Here is a 7,904-nt window from a genome sequence, read left to right as displayed (position 1 = left end):
AGGCTGGGGGAGTGGGAGGATGGGTGACCGTCCAGGAAGTTAGATGATTTGGAATGATGAGGGGTGATTAGAGATAAATTGAGCAGTGATGAGTGGTGATTAGAGATTAGAGGTTAAAATAATTCAGAAATTTGAAAATAAAAAAATTCAAAAAAAATTCAAAAAAAAATCAGAAAATTTCCTTTAGTACCGGTTGGTGTTACCAACCATGACTAAAGGTGGACCGGCCACCTGGAGGGCCTTTAGTCCCGGTACTGGTTTTTAGTACCGACCCTTTAGTCCCGGTTCAAGAACCGGGACTAAAGGTCCTTACGAACCGGGACTAAAGGCCCTTTTTCTACTAGTGATATATTTGATAGCATATATATCATTCAAGGCGAGCGTAAAGTTCATGACTTAGATAATAAAATGCATTAAGTTATATATTCCCGAAGAAGAAAGAATACTTGTGTGTAGTTTTATTTCCTTCTAAAAAGCTGCTATTTTATTAATCTTATTGCTACAATGGTTCTTATATATTATGACAAAGTGTATTAAGAGTTTCCTCTTGAGTTTATCTTTCATTAGGGGAATATGTACACATCTTGGGTTGCATATTCAAAATTGATGAATCTAATGCAACAACACCCCTATTAAACCTGACTGATTATTGTGTTGCTATTTCTCGATATTCCTTATGATATATTTTATATCGAACTAAAGAAAGAATATATGAACTGTAAAATCAAACCTTTTTTTTCATTTTATGATGTCGCAACACATGGGGCCATAAGCTAGAGACATGGAAGGAATTCTATTTTCTCTCGTTGCAACGCAGATGCATGTTTTAGCAACAAAATCTGCATTTATCTACTGTGTCTAACAGTACATCTTATAGGCAAAAACTGGAACATACTGTCTATATTAGAGTTGTCGGGGGACAATGAACAAAGGATTATGGATTTATGGATGTGCCTCCTCAATAAAAGTATCGTAGTTCACTTTTCCCCTTTTTGTTGGTTTTACAAATGACGTTGTAGATTTGTTTTGTTATTATGCTAACACTTGATGCTATTTCCAGGATTTGAACCAAGTTACCTCGCATGGCGAATATTTTGAGGAGGTTGGCTAGCACACGACACGCCCCCTCCAGGGAGGTTAGTCGTGAGGTGAGGACCAACACAAATGGGCAAGGCAATGTCAGGCAAGAGTAGGGATGGTGTGAGCTTGCCAGCCACACCTGTGGTGCACAAGCTGGAGCTGGACCAAATTTAAATTTCACCTTAGATTTGCATGGTAGGAGTTGTGTTTTTTCCGTTGCAACGCACGGATCTTTTGCTAGTAGATAAAACGTTCCTATCCCTGGAGATGCTTTGAATTACTACAACGCTTTGTTGATTCTGCTATTTCTAATCTCTTTGAAAAACGATACACATTGCAGGTAAACAAATTTACATGGTGAATTAGTGAAATATGTTTGGTTGCACCGAAAACCAAATTAATCTTATTTCTATGGCATGTTAACTACTCAGATCAGTATTCAGTAGACTGGCCGATAGACAAAAAGCTGTTACGCATCCATCGTGATCTTGAACTCGTCGAAACAAACCACTCCATTCCATTGAGATCAAACCTGCGGATCATGGCGCGGCACTCCTCGATGCCATGCTCGGACCCCAGCGTGGCGAGCATCCGCATCAGGCTCGCCGGCGTGATGCACCCTTCGCCCTTCACCTCGTACATCATGAACGCCTCTTAGCCCCCGGCACCGCTCTTCCTCCTCCTCCTCCTCCGTCTCCGGCCATGCCACCAGCCGGAGGAACTCCTGCTCATCTAGCAGCCGGTCTATAGATAATATGGACACTAATGACGTACCAGACATGTGGTGCGCCACTACTATATAGCAGTGGCGCACCATGTGCTGATGCGTCACTAGTGTCTATCACACTAATGGCGCATCACACCAATGATGCGCCACTACTAACAATTTTTTTATTTTTCTAAAAATACTAACGGCGCACCAGGGGACAGTGCGCCATTACTAGTTTAACTAGTAATGGCACACCACTCACCACGTGCGTCACTACTATCATTTTTTTTTGCAAAACTACTAATGGCGCACCACAAGCTGGTGCGCCATTAGTAACCAGGGTGATGATGATGAGGAGTTTCACGCTAATGATGATGATGAGGCGAAGCAGGACACAGAAAGTCGTCGCAAAGGCAAAAATGCCAAGAAGACCGGAAATGACTACCCTCCCGCGTGCTTCACTCTAAGTCAGGAGAAGATCGAGCAGTTTTTCACCTGCCTCGTAGGAGTAAAACTTCCTTACGGTTACGCGGGGAAGATAAGCAGATACCTAGACCCAGCGAAGCAGAAGTTCAGGGGATGAAGTCTCACCACTAGTAGAAAAAGGGTCAAACCTGAAGCACATTAGTGCCGGTTTGTATTTGAGCCGGCACTAATGTATACATTAGTGCCGGTTCCAACGGCTAGCCGGGCCGCTTTCATTAGTACCGGTTCGTGGCGAACCTTTAGCACCGGTTCGTGCCACGAACCGGTACTAATGAGAGTGGTGACAGGATGTTGTCAGACTAGGGCCCCTCCAGCCCCTTTAGTACCGGTTCTTGGCACGAACCGGTACTAAAGGTCGTCCTACATAAACCCTTCGTCCACCCGAGCTCGCTCTGTTCTTCCCCTTTCCCCTCTCCTCTCTGTTCTTCCCCTCTTCCTCTCGAGCTCATCACACATTTTGCCCAAAATTTGTCAAGATTTGAAGGCCCCCATCCATTCAAATGATCACAAAGGTTAGCAACTTTGTCCTTTCATCTCTCATTGCTAGATTAGCTCTTGCAATGCTTTATATAGTGATTAATTTGTGAGTTTAGTAATTTGGGAGGATATATATATATATATATGTGCTAGTATTTGATTTATATGCAATTTGAGGTCAAAAATAACACTTAGTTTGCATATGTAGGTGTGGTTTACTTAGTGCCTTCTAAATATCCGTCGTAACCACCGTCGATCGCCCGCACCGTCCCGTCGCCGGCACCACCTTGTGGTGAGCCTCTTGTTCATGAAATTTTATATAAAAATTGATGTTTGTGTGATTTGGATATATACTTACTCGTATAATTATCTTACTCGTACGTTGTTTGTTATACATATAGTGCCATGGTTTTGATATCCGTCCCCGTCGGCCCTCGTCCTTGTTATGATTCGGATGTGGTATATATATATTCTCTTTTAAAACTAGTTGCATTTTGTGTTTATGACAAATTATGCCCATCAAGTTGACATAGAAATTTTTTCTAGGAGGTATGTGAACCGGAAATTCCAACCGACCCTATTGTCGAGAGGTTAAATTTAGTTGAAAGAGAAAATGAGTACTTGAAAGAAAAATTGAAAAGAATTGAGGGGGAGAACATGGAATTGGATTTGCATGTTGCCGATGTCGTCGATGATCACAAGATCAAGATGGAGAAAATGCGCTTGAAGATTAGAAAGATTAGAAAATATGCCATCGATAGTGAGGCTTGGTATCATTATGCTGTTGGATCCATTTTTACCTTAGTTGCGATCTTGATCGTATTTGTTGTTGCATTTAAATGCTTTAGGTAGAGAGTTATTTGTTTGTTGCATTTAAGTGTTGTATGAGCTTTATGTATGAACTTGTATTAATTTGGTCTATTCGGTGTTGTGTAATGAAGATGAGCCGGCAATGGATGTACGATGACCGATGCTCTCCCCAGTTCGTTGAGGGCGTGCATACTTTTCTGCTTGCGGCTGAGGTAAACAAGCGGGCGGATGATTTTATGCCTTGTCCATGTGCTCTCTGTAAGAATGGTCACAATTACTCTACGTCAAGAACCATTCATGTCCACCTGTTTAAGTCCGGTTTCATGCCCCACTATAATGTTTGGACCAAGCACGGAGAAAGAGGGGTTATGATGGAAGACAATGAAGAAGAAGAGGACGACGACAGCTATCCTGGCCATGGGTTCCCTGAATACGATGATACAACAATGAGGGAAGAAGCTGAGCCGGTAATGCGGGAAGAAGCTGAGCCGGCAATGCGGGAAGAAGCTGAAGAAGAGGCATCAGATGAGCCCGTTGATGATCTAGGTTGGGCCATTGCCAATGCAAAGAAAAACTGCGCAAGTGATTTGGAGAAGAAGAAGTTGCAGCGCATGTTAGAGAATCACAAAAAATTGTTGTACCCGAATTGCGTAGGTGACAAGAAAAAACTGGGCACCACACTGGAATTGCTGCAACGGAAGGCAGAGAATGGTGTATCTGACAAGGGATTTGGAAAGTTGCTGGTAATGATAAAGGATATGCTTCCAAAGGACAACGAATTGCCCGAGAGTACGTACGAAGCAAAGAAGGTTGTCTGCCCTCTAGGGTTAGAGGTGCAGAAGATACATGCATGCCCTAATGATTGCATCCTCTACCGCGGTGAGTACGAGGATTTGAACGCTTGCACGGTATGTGGTGCATTGCGCTATAAGATCAGCCGCGATGACCCTGGTGATGTCGAGGGCAAGCGCCCCAGGAAGAAGATTCCTGCTAAGGTGATGTGGTATGCTCCTATAATACCACGGTTGAAATGTTTGTTCCAAAACAAAGAGCATGCCAAGGCGATGCGATGGCACAGAGAAGACCGTAAGAAAGACGGAAAGTTGAGAGTACTCGTTGACGGGTCACAGTGAAGAAAAATCGAAAGAAAGTACGGGAAGGAGTTTGCAGATGACGCAAGGAGCGTATGGTTTGGTCTAAGCGCAGATGGCATTAATCCTTTTGGGGAGCAGAGCAGCAACCATAGCACCTGGCCTGTGACTCTATGTTTGTATAACCTTCCTCCTTGGTTGTGCATGAAGCGGAAGTTCATTATGATGCCAGTGCTCATCCAAGGCCCTAAGCAACCCGACAACGACATGGATGTGTACCTAAGGCCATTAGTTGAAGAACTCTTACAACTGTGGAATGGAACAGGTGTACGTGCGTGGGATGAGCACATGGGGGAAGAATTTGACCTAAAGACGTTGCGGTTCGTGACCATCAATGATTGGCCTGCTCTCAGTAACCTTTCAGGACAGACAAAAAAGGGATACCGCGCATGCACGCACTGTTTGGACGATACCGACAGTATATATTTGGCTAATTGTAAGAAGAATGTGAAACTGGGACATCGTCGATTTCTTCCGAGCAGGCATCCCGTAAGAAAGAAAGGCAAGCATTTCAAAGGTGAGGCGGATCACCAGACGAAGCCTCGCCACCGTACTAGTGCTGATGTACATGATATGGTCAAGGATTTGAAGGTGCTCTTTGGAAAGGGTCCTGGTGGATAACCTGTTCCGAATGACGCTGACAGACGCGCACCCATGTGGAAGAAGAAATCTATATTTTGGGACCTGCCCTATTGGAAAGACCTAGAGGTCCGCTCCGCAATCGACGTGGTGCACGTGACGAAGAATCTTTGTGTGACCCTGCTTGGCTTCTTGGACGTGTATGGGAAGACAAAAGATACACCTGAGGCACGAGAGGACCAGCAACATATGCACGGAAAAGACGGCATGCAAGCTACGCTCTTACCAAAGAAGAGAAGGAAATCTTCTTTGAATGCCTGCTCAGTATTAAGGTACCGTTTGGCTTCTCGTCGAATATAAAGGGAATAATAAACATGGCAGAGAAAAAGTTCCAGAACCTAAATTCTCATGACTGCCACGTGATTATGACGCAACTGCTTCCGGTTGCATTGAGGGGGTTTCTATCGGAAAACGTTCGATTAGCCATTGTGAAGCTATGTGCATTTCTCAATGCAATCTCTCAGAAGGTAATCGATCCAAAAATCATACCAAGTTTAGAGAATGATTTGGTGCAATGTCTTGTCAGTTTTGAGTTGGTGTTCCCACCATCCTTCTTCAACATCATGATGCACGTCCTAATTCACCTATGCAAAGAGATTAACGTTTTGGGTCCTGTATTTCTACACAATATGTTCCCCTTTGAGAGGTTCATGGGAGTCTTAAAGAAATATGTTCATAACCATGCTAGGCCAGAAGGAAGCATCTCCAAGGGCCGTCAAAATGAGGAGGTCATTGAGTTTTGTATTGACTTTATTCCTGACCTTAAGCCGATTGGTGTTCTTGAATCGCGGCATAAGGGCAGACTGGATGGAAAAGGCACGCTAGGAGGTGAACAAATAATATGTATGGACGAACATTCTCTCACTGAAGCGCACTACACAGTTCTACAGAATTCCGCCTTGGTGGCTCCGTATATGGATGAACACAAGAATTTGCTATGCTCCAAACACCCGGAGCGGTCTGATGACTGGATTACACGTGAACAAACCAGGAGTTTCGCCAGCTGTTTGCAGACATGTACCATGCATGACACCTCTATTGAAGATGACCTGTACTTGCTGTCCCAGTTACCATCTTCGAATATAATGACTTCCAAAGGGTACGAGATAAATGGTAATACATTTTACACGATCGCCCAAGATAAGAAAAGCACCAACCAAAACAGTGGTGTCCGCTTTGATGCAGACACCAAGACGGGGAAGGAAACATATTATGGTTATATACAAGACATATGGGAACTTGACTATCGACGTGGTTTTAAGGTCCCTTTGTTTCGGTGCAAATGGGTCAATATGATACGAGGTGGGGTAACGGAAGACCCGCAGTATGGAATGACAACAGTGGATCTCAACAATATTGCGTATGCAGACGAACCATTCGTCCTAGCCAATGATGTGGCACAGGTTTTCTATGTGAAGGACATGTCTACCAAGCCAAGAAAAAGAAAAGATAAGGAAGCGAATGCATCGTACGATGAGCCAAAGTGGCACATAGTTCTTTCTGGGAAGAGAACCATCGTGGGAGTGAATGACAAGACAGACAAGTCAGAAGATTATGAAAAGTTTGATGAAATTGCTCCATTCACATTGAATATTGACCCGAGCATCCCGTTAAATGATGAAGATTTTCCATGGTTACGGCGCAAAGGGACACACGCGAAGAAAAAGTTTCACACCCAAAGATCTGGGATGTGATCGGCTTCACTATCATCACTTTCTTCTGTGTTTCACACCCAGAAGGGAATCTCTGTAATAGTTAGGGTAGTTAATTATGTGTTTTGGCATTTGAAACGCGAAGAAATTTTATGTGCAAACAAATTCTTTCATGCCTTTATTGATTTTTAAAGTTAAGTTATTCACAAACTAGTGATTCACACTAATTTCAAATAATTCAAAATTTAAACTATTCAAATTTGAAAACTACGGGCACTAACAAAAAGTTTGTAATTTTTTGTACCTAAAGCAAAAATATTCACAAAGAAACTCTAAATACAAAAAAAAACAACTCAAAAATAAATAAATCAAAAAAAATAAAAAAAGCCCGCCTACTAGGCCAGATCGGCCTGCATACGACTAGAAACCCAACCTGTTGTTGGGCCAGGATGCAGGCCCGCAAAGGCCCAGTAGGCCCACAGGGCAGCATAGAACATGTAGGCCCAGTAGGCCTGCTTTGGAGAGGAGCTCGAGAGAGCTACCGCACGGGGGTTTATAAACCAGTGCGGTCGACCCTCGGCTAGCGAGGTGGGACTAAACTTGCCGCACCGCACCTGCGCCAGCGCACCCCCTTTAGTACCGGGTCGTGGCACCAGCCGGTACTAAAGGGGAGGCCTTTAGTACCGGTTGGAGCCACCACCCGGTACTAAAGGGGGTCGCTTCCCGCCGCTTGGCCTGGCCAAAACAGGCCTTTAGTACCGGTTGGTGGCTCCAACCGGTACTAAAGGCCCCTCCTATATAAACAACACTTACAAAAATTTCAGTTTCTCATCTGCTTCTTCTTCTCTGCACCGTCGCCCCCGCCCCCGTACGTCTCCATCCCTCGTCGCCGCCCCGTCC

At 44.1% G+C, this 7,904-nt stretch overlaps 1 pseudogene; it reads right to left on the bottom strand.

Moving 5' to 3' along the window:
• Positions 1-1,549: 1,549 nt before the first annotated feature.
• The window catches only part of LOC119273525, a 20,467-nt pseudogene continuing 14,112 nt past the window's right edge, over positions 1,550-7,904 (bottom strand).

This window comes from Triticum dicoccoides, chromosome 3A (assembly GCF_002162155.2).
Source record: "Triticum dicoccoides isolate Atlit2015 ecotype Zavitan chromosome 3A, WEW_v2.0, whole genome shotgun sequence".
Lineage (NCBI taxonomy): Eukaryota > Viridiplantae > Streptophyta > Magnoliopsida > Poales > Poaceae > Triticum > Triticum dicoccoides.
Note: the sequence above shows the minus strand (reverse complement) of the source record. Positions and strands in the feature narration are given on the sequence as shown.